General features: G+C 50.0%; 1 long non-coding RNA gene across 1 annotated transcript; it reads right to left on the bottom strand.

Annotated features, from left to right (window-relative positions):
* Positions 1-11701, bottom strand: LOC118896667. Its single transcript, XR_005020238.1, has 3 exons — positions 11622-11701; positions 9858-9863; positions 1-10 (listed from the first exon to the last, which is right to left on the bottom strand). It is a non-coding gene; the product is annotated as an uncharacterized LOC118896667 (long non-coding RNA).
* Between the last annotated feature and the right edge of the window lie 454 nt (positions 11702-12155).

Raw genomic sequence — 12155 nt, 5'->3', positions numbered from 1 at the left:
TTGCTGCTTACTTTACTTTACTTTGACCTTAAGCAAAAAGTTAGTGAATGGTTTAAAATGTTCCTGCTTGTCAACTCATTACATCTACTTTTCTTAAGTTCTCCTAAAGAACTGCATTCAAAAGTGTGTATTAGGGACTTCCCTGGTGGTCCAGTGGTAAAGAATCCGCCTTCCGATGCAAGGGACGCGGGTTGGATCCCTGGTCAGAGAACTAAGATCCCACATGCCAAGGGGCAACTAGCCCCTTGTGCCACAACTACTGAGCTTGCACGCCTGAACTAGAGAGCCCACGGGTGGCAAACTACAGAGTCCACACGCTCCGGAGCCCACGCGCCACAACCAGAGAAGAGAAAACCCGCACACCACAACTAGAGAGAAACCCAAGTGCCACAACGAAGAGCCCATGTGCCACAATGAAAAGATCCCACATGCCTCAATGAAGATCCCGTGTGCCTGCAACTAAGACCCGATGCAACCAAAATAGATAAATAAATAAGTAAATAAATAAATAATTTTTTTAGAAAGTGTTTATTACAAGGAAATGTTTATTGCAGTATTTCTTTTAATGGTGCAACTCAGGAGCCACAATAGAGGCTGAGTGTTAATTCACGGTGTAGGCGTAGAGGAAACATTACAAGACCATACATAAATGTTTTGAAGAGTATTTCATGGCATGATAAAGCCTCAGATGGAACTGGGAAAAGCAAGATTCAGATTTGTGTGCTTCTGATTGTGCAGAAACATTTAGTGCACGTGACTATCGTTGTACAAAGAAATCAAAATAGAAATGGTGGTTATATCTCAAAGTAGTGATATTATAGATGATTTTTTTTTCTTCATGATGCTTTTCTGCAATTAGACATTCTGCAGTTCAGTTTTATATAATACAAATTCAAACTCCTCATGGATAATAACCTCATCAACCCGACTCCTGCTTCGGGCATCATTCCGAACGATTTTTGACCATATGGTAACAGATCAAGAAGCCAGCCGTCTGCGGGGCTGTGCTTCTAGGGAGGGAGAGGCAGGAGCAAGACCTTTGACTCCTGAGCTACTTATCTTGCCATTTGACGCAGGTCTCTTCCCAGCTGAGTGAAAATGGTGATACTGCACTCAGAGGTTAACTCTGGAATGACTGGGATGGAGTTTTAGGCCACACACCGGAGGCACGCAGGAGGGCCCAGCAGGCAAATACCTGGGCAGGTGCCTTTCTGCAGACAGGCTGTTCACCAAGGTGTGCATCTTAGCAAGTAGCAATGGATAAAGTTCTTTCACTCCTTCTTTGGCAAAAAAGTCTGCTTTCCAGAAAGGAATTACAGCAATAAATTAGGAAAATTATTTCCATTGTTCACATAATATATCAGGAATTCCAGAAGTTCAAAATATTTAAGTATCCTCAACCTATTTTGAACTCTGTAGGTACAGTTCGATTATTCAGTGTTGAATGTCATTTATTTGAAAAGAGTGGGGCAACTCTTGAGTGTGTTCTTAGTAGTACTATTGATATTAAGGTTTTATTTACCTAACTTTTATAGGACTTGCTATGTGACAGGCACTATTCCAAGCACTTTGAAAACATCATTTAAAACTCACTGTGACCCTCTTAGGGAGGTACTTTTGTCACTATTGTCGGATGAAGAAGGCAGTGAGGTTAAGCCAGGAAGTGACAAAGATGGGCTACGACCCCAGAGGGGCTGGCTATGGAGCTCCTGCCCGTCACCAAGAGGGGTGAGACAAAATTCTCTGTAAAACCTTTTCTAGAGCCTTTGGGGAAAACCATTTGGTCCACGAAGGATAAGGATATCATCTAATGAAAAGAAGATTTCAAGAAAATATTTGGCTCGCCTTAGGCGCCCCTGTCTGATGGTGCCTGTGGTGGATTTCGTGATTGCAGGGTGCCATCTTGTGGTCAAGGAGAATATAGCTGGATGCCCTGAAAAGTAGCCTCTTTACACCTTGATCTAAAGCCTTTGTGTTTCTAGGGAGCCTGCAGACTCTGGTCACACACTTCTGTTAATTTGCAGAAGCAGCGGCCCCATCAATGTGCAGCCTCTGAGAAGTCAGGCAGGTCTAGAGGATGCTCCTGTAGGCTTTGCTACCGGTAGAGATGCAGGGGGGGAACACACAGAGACACACCAGCAAAGGGGAAATCAGAGCCAACCACTGGGAACATTGTGTCAGCTGTAATACTCCTGCCCACCTTACAGATGGTAAAACTGAGTTTCAGGGAGACTAATGGCATGCCCAAGATCAGACAGCTAGTCACAGAGCTGGGATTCTGACTGCCCGCTGACAGACCTCATGCAAACCTCCTGTTTATGCCACTGCACTGTGGGTAGAACCTGGGATCACCGCTAGACAGCTACTCTGAGACACAGCCCATATAGCACTTAGCCATGCAGGGGGGGAAGCCCAGTGGCTCATATACCTGTTTTCCATTCAAATTAAAAATGCTCTGAATCTCCCCAGGTCCTTTGGTGTTCTGAACTCCCCTCATCAGCCACACGAAGTGATATATATGGACTAATTTTTTTTCTTACCAACTCACAGGCAAATTTAAACTTGAAGGGACCTACAAGGTACCTTTCTCCAAAACAGTGCCAATTTGGAGCACGGACAGAACCCCACAAGACGTCCACCTCAGAAAAGGGTAGCTCCACGGACTGGTGCACTCCTGACTCATCCGCCTCCATCTGTGATCATACTTTTGGCAGTAATAGCAGTGCCAGCTCCTTCATCTCCAAAGGACTCAGCTCCAACCCAGACCTGCAGCATCAGCTTTCCCCAGGAGCTTGTCAGCAGTGCAGAGCCTCAGGCTGTGCCCAGCCCTCCAAACTGGAGAATCCTCATCTTAGTAAGATCAGGGTGATGCCTGTGGCATGCAGGTGTGCGATGCGCTGCTGGAGACACTGGCCAAGAGTGATGGACGTGAACCAGGCCAAGAGACGGGGTGGGAGAGGGGACTTACCTGCCTTCCAGGTGGCAGGAACACCAGGAGGGCACTGCAAGGTGGACAGAGCAGCACAGGCTGAGGACAGGAAGGGCAGCTAAAATCAAGGAGCCATTCTGGACTGTAATGGGTTTGGGATATTTGAGGCACCCAGCAGAGGCCACAGTGGAGCAGTGGTGGACGTGGGACATCTGAACTGGATGCACAGCCTCGAGACTCATCAAGGCCATGGCCATTTGCCAAATGACCTCTGAATTGGAGAAAGGGGAAGGTGGCGAGTTGCTAGTCCCCCCTCCCAAGTCCACTCCCCCTTATTCCACGGAATAACGTTTCTCCTTTGCAGGGGGTCTCCCGGGTGGACGTTGCATTCCCGATCTCCCTTGGTCACCAGACCCTGCTCTGGCCAACGGAGTATGAACTTGCATGTCACTTGCTCAAACAGGAATTGCTTTCTATCAACGTCAGTTTTTTCCTCCCTGGGGCTGTGGTGCAAGAGGGGAGAGGGCAGCATTGGGACAGTCCTGGGTCCCCACCTGACCATGTAGACCCAGACTGCCATTGTGGAGAGAGACATAAGCTGTGTTCGGTCACTGTGTTTTGGAGATCTTTTTAAACTTTTTAAATTTTGACAAAACTTCAGACACAGGACAAGTGCAAGCATAGCACAACAAAGCATTCCTGTGTATCCTTCACCCAGTTCCCCCATGTCACTATATTTGTTTCATCCTTTTCTCTCTTCCTCAAATATACATATTTTTCTGAACCACTTGAGGGTAAGCCTCAGGCACGCTGCCTCTTCACCACTGTATATGTCAATATTTCCTACAAACAAGGATATTCTCCTAATTCCATAAACCATAGCAAAACAATCAAAATCAGAAAACTAACGTTGGTAGAGTTGAAGCTACCGTCTAGTATACAGACCACAGTGCAATTTTGTTGATTGTCCCAGTGATGTCCTTTACAGCAAAGGAAGCCCAGGATCACAGCACCGTCCCTTGTCATGTCTCTTCAGCCTCCTTTAATCCGAAATCGCTCCTTAGTCTGTTTCGTGACATGGATCTTATTTGACATCAAGGTCTTAAGAGCTCAGCCCCTGATGCTGCAGACTGTCCCGGGACTTGGGTTTGTCTGCTGTTCCCTCATGATTCGATTCAGGGGATGCAGGTGGCAATGTCTTGTCCTCCTCCGGACAGGTATCGTTACGTGCTTTCATCGGTCTGTTCTTATTCATGGTCTCATATTGGTGGTCGTTTGATCAAGGTGGAGTCTTCCATGTTTCTCCAACATAAAGTCACCATTTTACCCTTTGCAATTCATGAGTGCTCTGCAGGGAGACGTGGGGGGTCATTCAGCAGTTTAGACGGCACAGTAACTAGTGCAGATGAGGAAGCTCTGCTGACTCAGCAGCAAATCCAGGCTCCTTGGCCTGAGGACAGTCGTTAGGAATCTTATACATTCACATCCCTCCCTTGGTATTTTGGATAGGCAGGAAATATTTCCTAGTTTCCCTGGACTCCAATTAAACTTTAATATTAATTTTTTAATAACCCAGAAGGGAGCCTGGGTGGTGTACTTCCATTTTGCCAGAGAAGTCCACAGCAGGACGGGCATAGTTTCTGGACAAGAGGACTGGGAGCCGCTCTATCCCTTAGGATGCTTTCACCCTCCACAACAGGTGATGCAACCCCGAGGGACTGAATGGGGCTGCCCCGCCCAGCTGCTCCCTTTGTCCTGAAACCCCGTAGGGACTGAGCCCTCTTTTCCAACAGTCCCACCTGGAGACTCAGCCCCAGTGGGAGGAACATTCATGCTGGCCCAGGAAGCGAGGACAAATGAGGAAGAGGCCGGCAATGCTATCGTATCAGGTGGCTAAAGCCCAAACGCTGGCGCGGGGCCCAGGCTTCAGCCCCCGCTCCTCCACCATCCCCTCCCCACTCAGCTCCAGCAGCCTCTGCTGTTCTCCAACTCTCAGCACATTTTCAGGTCACCTCTGCTCCTGCTGTCCCCACCTCTCCCCTCCCACACCTCTCAGTGAGGCCTGGCACAGGCCAAGTCAGGACACTCTGCCCCAGGGGGAGGGGGTTTCCTGGCCTCTCTCCTTCCCTGATGGTAACGCCTCCATCATGGCGATGATGTGCTTGGCCTTTGACCTTCACATGTCCCTGGATCACATCCCACACCTAGGCATCTCCTCCTGCAAAGCCATCCAGCCCAAGTCCTGGTTGGAAGGGAAAATCTAGCGTCTTGCTCACCCTCGGGCACCCACACACACACATGCCTTCCAGGGCACAACACCAGCCTGCATGACCATGTGTGCCCAACATGACTCTGTGTGTGTGAGAGAGAGAGAGAGACAGAGACAGAGACAGAGACAGAGACAGAGAGACAGAGCTAATGCTCGCAACACAAAGCACATCAGCCCACCAGGAGGCCAGGCCACCTGCACTCAGTGCTCTGCCAAGCAGTCTGCAGGACACTGTTGGCTTCTGAAGTGCAGCCCCATTTGCGACCCCCAATAACCCAGAAACCCTGGGGTTGGGTGCAGAGAAGGCCCTGTCCAGCAGCCGGCTGAGAGCAAGCCTCTGAGAAAGTTCGACTGTCCACCACATGGCCACTGCCCTCCCCAGCGCTCAGAAGCCAGTATGGTCCAGGGCACTGGTCAGTTCCGAGCCCGGAGGCCCTCCCTGTTTCCAGGGCGGGGGAGCATGGGCCCCTGAGTCCCACTGCTGACAGAGTTTCCACGGGCTGAACTCCGCAGGGTCAGAAAGCATTTCCTAAGGAAGATCCATGTGTCCCAGAACAATCCTCACTGGTCTTCCCCAGAGGCCAGCTCTGCTTTAGCCCAGAGGACAGGAGCAGGCAGGCAGTCCTGCCCACCTGGGCCATAATCATTAGTTGAGCACGTACTACGCTCAAGGCAGTGAGCTGGGGCTCTGGTTGGGCAGGACACGGGCTCTGACTGCAGGAAGTCCACGCCCAGCACCCCCAGCCCTGCTGATCATCACCACCTCCCTCTTCTTGCAACCCCTGACAGGAGCTCCCCAAAGCCAAGGAGGCAGGCATGGAAGGGGGTGAGGAAGAGGCTGGAAGAGGCACAGGTGTCAGGTGAGGGACAGGCCACACTGCTCCCGCAAACACAAACTCACAAAGTTGGATTCAACCTGGCAGGTCAAGGAGGGGACATGTGAACGGGGGTGGGGGAGGGGTTCTGCCCTGCCCAGGAGAAAGATAAATCTCTGGATCAGCTTCTCAAACTAATGCCTGATGGAACCCTCCCCGGCTAGAAGGGTTGGTGGCAAGAGACATGCTCCATTTTTAAATAGGTTTGGGAATTGTGGGGTTAAAGGAAACCTGGTGCTGCCCTGCAGGATTTATCAAAGCTGTTATTCTATCACAGGGTATCTGGAATCTCCGAGAGGGAGGTGAGGGCCTGCCACAATGCCAGACTTACTTGACCGCAAACCCTTTGTTGTGGATCATACAACCAGGGTTCCATGAGGCACAGCATGGGGGTACAGGTCCCCAGTGTCTCCCAGCCCTGACACTGCGAGGGGTTTGTCCCCGGACGTCCCCATCACCTGGGAACTTGCTAGAAATGCAAATTCTCGACCCCACCTGGACCTCCTGAATCGGAAACTCTGGACGTGGGATGGGCGATCTGTTACAGCAAACCCTCCAGGGGATTCTGATGCTGCTCCAGGCGGTGACACCCTCCTCATGGAAGCTGGGATCTGGCAGATGGGGAGGAGTTCTCCAAAAACAGTAACAAGGAGTAAATGAATTTTAGGGGCCTTTCCCTTGAGCTGATAGTAGGTGGCTGAGGGGCCCTGCCACTCTGCGGGGTGATGCACTGCCCACCCCCTGGTGCTGGGTCCCTGTGGCCACTTCCCTCCCTCATGCAGCCAGTCACTACCAGGACCAGGGAAGCCTGGGAGGGGCTCTTTGCACACTGGACACCATGCAGGGATGGAGACTTTCCCTCCCTCAGGGTCAGGATGGCAGACCTCAGTTCACATGGGCTCAACCAGCCTGGAGCTCAGCCTGAACCCCAGCTTCTGTCTGTGGCGTGAGGCTTGTGCAGAGAATGTGCCCAGTGAGAGGGGGAGCAGAGCTGACCTCACCCGGGCCCCCAGACACAGATGTCACCACCTCAACACCCCCTTCACCCCACGCAAAGCGCACGCTCTGATGGAACTTTTATTGCTGATAATTGGGCCAAACTAAGCAGAAGTAACATGGTGACCCCTGGCAGGCTGCTTCTGTGGCAGCTGCTCAGGTCACATCCAGGGGACAATCTGAGGCTAAAGCCAGCTGTCCACTCCCCATCCCCACGCCTCTCCCCCAGGCCAGGGGCTGGCTGCATGATCACCCCACAGCTCAACTAACAAGGGCAGGGGGACATTTTGCAGACTTCATGGATGTTAAAAACAAAGACCACTCTAACACCTTCTTGATCATTTCTTAAACCTCAGAAGTTTCCAACAAGGATTCCCTCCACCCTCAATCGTATGACTTATTTAGAAATTCTCCCCTTAACACAAGGGGTCTGATATTTGGAGAGCGTTTCTCATGATTTTGGTCTAAATATACACACATACAATTTCAAACAGTAGAATTCACTCAAATTGTTAGGAGCATGTTGGGAAGTACAATTTATACCCTGATGCCCACAGACATATTTGAACTCACCAAGGCAGGGACAGAAATAAAGGCAGGGGGAACACAATGGTCCCACCACAACCTGCCCAGAGACCTCCACGACCACTGTCTTCAGCTTAGACCGGGTGGCTCCAAGCCTCAAGTCCAGCCAGCACATGGACCCTCCCAGGTGGTGACACTGCCACCCAAGCAGGACTTGGGATGCAGAGACCGAACAGCCTAGATGTCTGGGAATGGCAGAAAAGATAAATTTAAAATTGCACATTCCAGGTCATTTTTGTGAAAGCAGGGCAGCGCTCCAGAAACAGGTGGGCAGTTCTCACCACGAGTGAACCTCACATTCAAGGCTCCGGCCTCTGTGTGTGCTTAATTCGAGCCCCTGCCCCAGCAGCGAGGTCCTCTGGCCCCTGAGGGGCCGGCCAGGGGCACAGCCTCCATTCCGCCTGCGAACCGTGGGCAGAGCGGGTGGGTTGGCGGCAGGGTCCCCATGCCTCCCCTCCTCTGTAGGGGAACACCTGGACCTTGGATTTTGTCCGCTGTGAATGGCATCACAGAATGTGTGCGACTGGACTAATTCCTGTAAAGTGGCAACGTTGATAGCGTTCACATCACATCCTCCTAAAGGTTTGGAGTTGTTCACCTGAATCCAACTGGAATAGACTCTCCCTGAGTCAAGAAGGTCCTTCTGTGATGATATTTCCTTTCTTTATGTCATTCACAGCAACAATAATAGAAATAATAATGTCAGTTAGGCACTTACATATCAGGTGCCGTGCTGACCATTTTACATTCATACTCTCACTTAATATTGATAACAGTCCAGTAAGGTAGCACTCCTATCATTACCATACCAATCAATGGGGAAACTGAGGCTCATGGTGTTATGTAATGTGCCCAGGGCCCCAGCAAGTAGTCAGGACTGAGCCCTGGCTTCTGACCCCAGAGCCCACCTCCCTTCTTTTTTTTTAAATTGAAGTATAATTGACATATAACACTGTGTAAATTTGAGGTGTACAATGCATTGGTATGATACATTTGTATGTTGCAATATGATTACTATAGTATCACTGGTTACCACCCCCATCTTGTCACATAATTATCATCTTCTTTTGTGTGTTGAGAACAGTCAGGATCTAGTCTCTTAGCAACTTTGATGTTTAAAAAAAAAAAAAAAGCCCACACTCCTACTTATCTTGGAGTATTGCCAGACTCTAAGTTGGAAGAATTCTTGTTTGAATGCATAATCAGAAGCGAGAGAAGCTGGGTGATCATTCGTTCATTCATCAAATAGTGTGAGAAGCTGGTTAGACATGTGTCAGTGAGAGGAAGGGCCACGGTGCTGTCATGAGCAGATCTAACACCACGGGGCTTGGGGATGGGGAGTTCATTTCTCTCTCAGACGAGTTCTGAGGCAAGCAGGCCAGTGGGACCAGGTTAGTCCTGGGTCATTTTCCACCATTCCCTGCAGCAGTAGTACCCAAAGTGGCTGTTCTGAAACTGCATAAGAAACTTGCACCAAACACGAATCAACACCATGCTTCCTTCATGGAGAAAGTCCTGTTTACAAAGAAAGCATTACCTGAACTAAACAATGTACTTGGCAATGCAGTTGCTCTGCATTCTGGCACTAGCTCCTTCTCTCCTCGTGGGTGTAGCAGTTACAAACTAGTCCAAGGAGCATACTTTGTGTGGACCCCACAGCACCCCTGTCCACCTGGGATTGCCACACCCTCTGCCCAAGCTCACAGGTCACTTCTGCTCCTGTATCCTGTGGGTGCAAACTTAGACATATGTCACAGCTCACTGCAAGGCTGTGAAAGATGACCCATGTGCTGGATCAAAAGAGGTCACCTGGCCCAATGGACCTGTGTCCAGGAGGAGAAAAGTCCTGAGGATCCCTGTGTCTCTTACCTGTTCCTTTCTGCATGTTGGTGTGTGGCTCCCCGCTGCAGATGGGTGTGGAGGACATTTCTGTTCTACTTTCCTTCTAGTCACCTAGGAAGATCACACTTCCTGCCACCTTGAAGTTAAGACCCTAAATCCAATGACTGGTGTCCTTGGAAGAAGAGGGAACTTCGGACACAGCCGCACAGAGGAAGAGCCCACGTAAAGACAGAGGAGAGATTGGAGTGATACAGCCGCAAGCCAAGGAACACCAAGGCCTGCCGGGAGCACCAGAGCCTGGAAGAGATTCCGTGCTGAGCCCCTAGAAGGAAGCAGACCCACCAACACCCTGATTTCAGACTCTGGCCTCTGGAACCTGAGAGAATAGATTCTTGTTGTTTAAGCGGCCTAGTCCATGGTACTTTGTTACAGCAGCCCCAGTAAACTCGTACAATCTCTAAAGGACCTCGTGGTGGTTTTAAAACATGTCCAAAAATTCTAGACATGACTTCCAACAAAAGATGGAGCCCATTCCCCTCAGCTCAAACATGTGACTTGCATCTGAGGAGCAGGACATGGTAGAAGAGATGCCACGTGTCTTCTGAGGTCAGGTCATAATAGGTGTCCCTGAGGCCCCAGCCACCGTGCTCCGAGGAGGCCCACACCACAAGGGGAGGCCACACGTCCTGGCCAACAGCCCCAGCAGAAGTCCCAGCCGAAAGCCGGCATCAGCCTCCAGGTGTGGGAGTGGGGAATCGGAGATGACCAAGCCACAGTGACCGCCACCCCCTGAGGAACCCTGAGAGGACGCACCCACTCGGCCAAGGAGCCCCAGACCACAGGGGTGGTGAGCAAAGCATTGCTATTGCTCCATAGCACTTGGCTTGGGGATATTTGCTATATGGCAGTGAAGAACTGAAGCAAGGACCCACCATGGAGAAGAGAACAGGAAAGACCATAGAATTACGATCATAACAGGTGCACGGGGGAAATGACAGGACATGCGGAAGAGCCCAGACTGGAGGGGAGAGGAGGCTGCCGGCCAACATCCAGTGTGCAGAAACACAATCCAAGGACAGACCCCAATTCTCAGAAACCCTACCACCTAGATCCAAGGGAAGGAGATGCTCTCCTAGTGGCCCCAGTAACATGGATGTCTCCTCTCTCACAAGGAGCCAGGAGTAAGAAAGAGCCTCCTGGGTGTCCCCACCTCCATCATGCCTAGGCCAGACTGGCCCAGGAGACAAGCCATGTCTGCCCCACAAAGCATGTATCAGGTGTGAGCTATGTGCTTCCAGGGCAGAATCAGGGCATCCACGCACAAAGCACAGCACCGTGTGCTGGGTGATTTGTAGCCCAACCGTCCTGGTGACCAACTCCTCCATGGGCAGAATATCTTATGAAGGTCTGCAGCCGGCCTGGGGCCCAGGGGCATTTAAGCATAGAGAGTAAAAGGCTGAGACACATACACTTATTTATTTGTCTCTGGAAATACTTTATGGCAGCTTACAAATAAACACACAGTTCTGTGCTGCAAGGTGAAACATAACTACAGTGAGAAATTCGAGGCAAAGGAAAGCAGAGAAAGACTGGTAGGTGGCGGCAGGGGCAGCCCAGTGACAAAGGACAGAAACAGGCCCAGAGGAAGAGCCAGGTAGCATCTCCTGTATGCCTAAGTGCCAAACATGACATCGCACAGAAACACAGAGACAGAGAGACAGAGAGAGAAAGAACAACACAGACAGACTCTCCAAGAAAACCAGCCCTAAACCTCGACCAACCTCTTTCCCCAGGATCTCAGAAAACCATTCAAGGTTAAGTCCTACTGAACAGGGACTGTCCCCCTGAGACAGGCCAGCTTGAAAGATGGATTTGATTCCATCTGGATTCCAGAGTGTTAGGGAGACTTTAGCAACATGTCTCAGCCTTGCTACACTCTTTTAAGTGAGATGAATTTCTCGTAACTTTTCCCAGAAAATGAGTCAACATGGAGTCCTGATTTTCAGGCGGTGTGTTATGGAATCCCAAATGCTTAAAGTAAATGTCACACAAAAAATAGTTTAATGGAGAAGCAAAATGACAGCCATACTTCTTACCACCCTGAGCTGGAGGTGTCCCTTAAAACAGTGGTCCCCAAACCTTTCTGGCACCAAGGACTGGTTTCGTGGAAGACAATTTTTCCACGGACCGGGGGGGGGGGATGGTTTCAGGATGATTCAAGTGCATTACATTTATTGTGCACTATATTTCTATTATTATTACATTGTCATATATAATGAAATAATTATACAACTCACCATAATGCTGACAGGAAGCGGAGCTCAGGCGGTAATGCAAACAATGGGGAGTGACTGCAAACACAGATGAAGCTTGGCTCACTCACCCACCGCTCACATCCTGCTGTGCAGCTCGGTTCCGGTACCAGTCCGTGGCCAGGGGGTTGGGCTCCCCTGCCTAAAAACATCCTTCATTTCTCAAGTAACAATCACCAGGATTAATGTTAAATGGGTCCAGATCCATCTTATTCCAGATCAGATTCATGGCAGGTGTTCAGGAAACGACCATGATTTCAATTGTTATTGTAAAGAGCATTATTTAAAAATCAATGTACTCCATTTAAAAAGCATCTTCTGTCCACTCTCACCACTTTTCTTCAACA

This window comes from Balaenoptera musculus, chromosome 6 (assembly GCF_009873245.2).
Source record: "Balaenoptera musculus isolate JJ_BM4_2016_0621 chromosome 6, mBalMus1.pri.v3, whole genome shotgun sequence".
In the NCBI taxonomy this organism is placed as follows: domain Eukaryota; kingdom Metazoa; phylum Chordata; class Mammalia; order Artiodactyla; family Balaenopteridae; genus Balaenoptera; species Balaenoptera musculus.
Note: the sequence above shows the minus strand (reverse complement) of the source record. Positions and strands in the feature narration are given on the sequence as shown.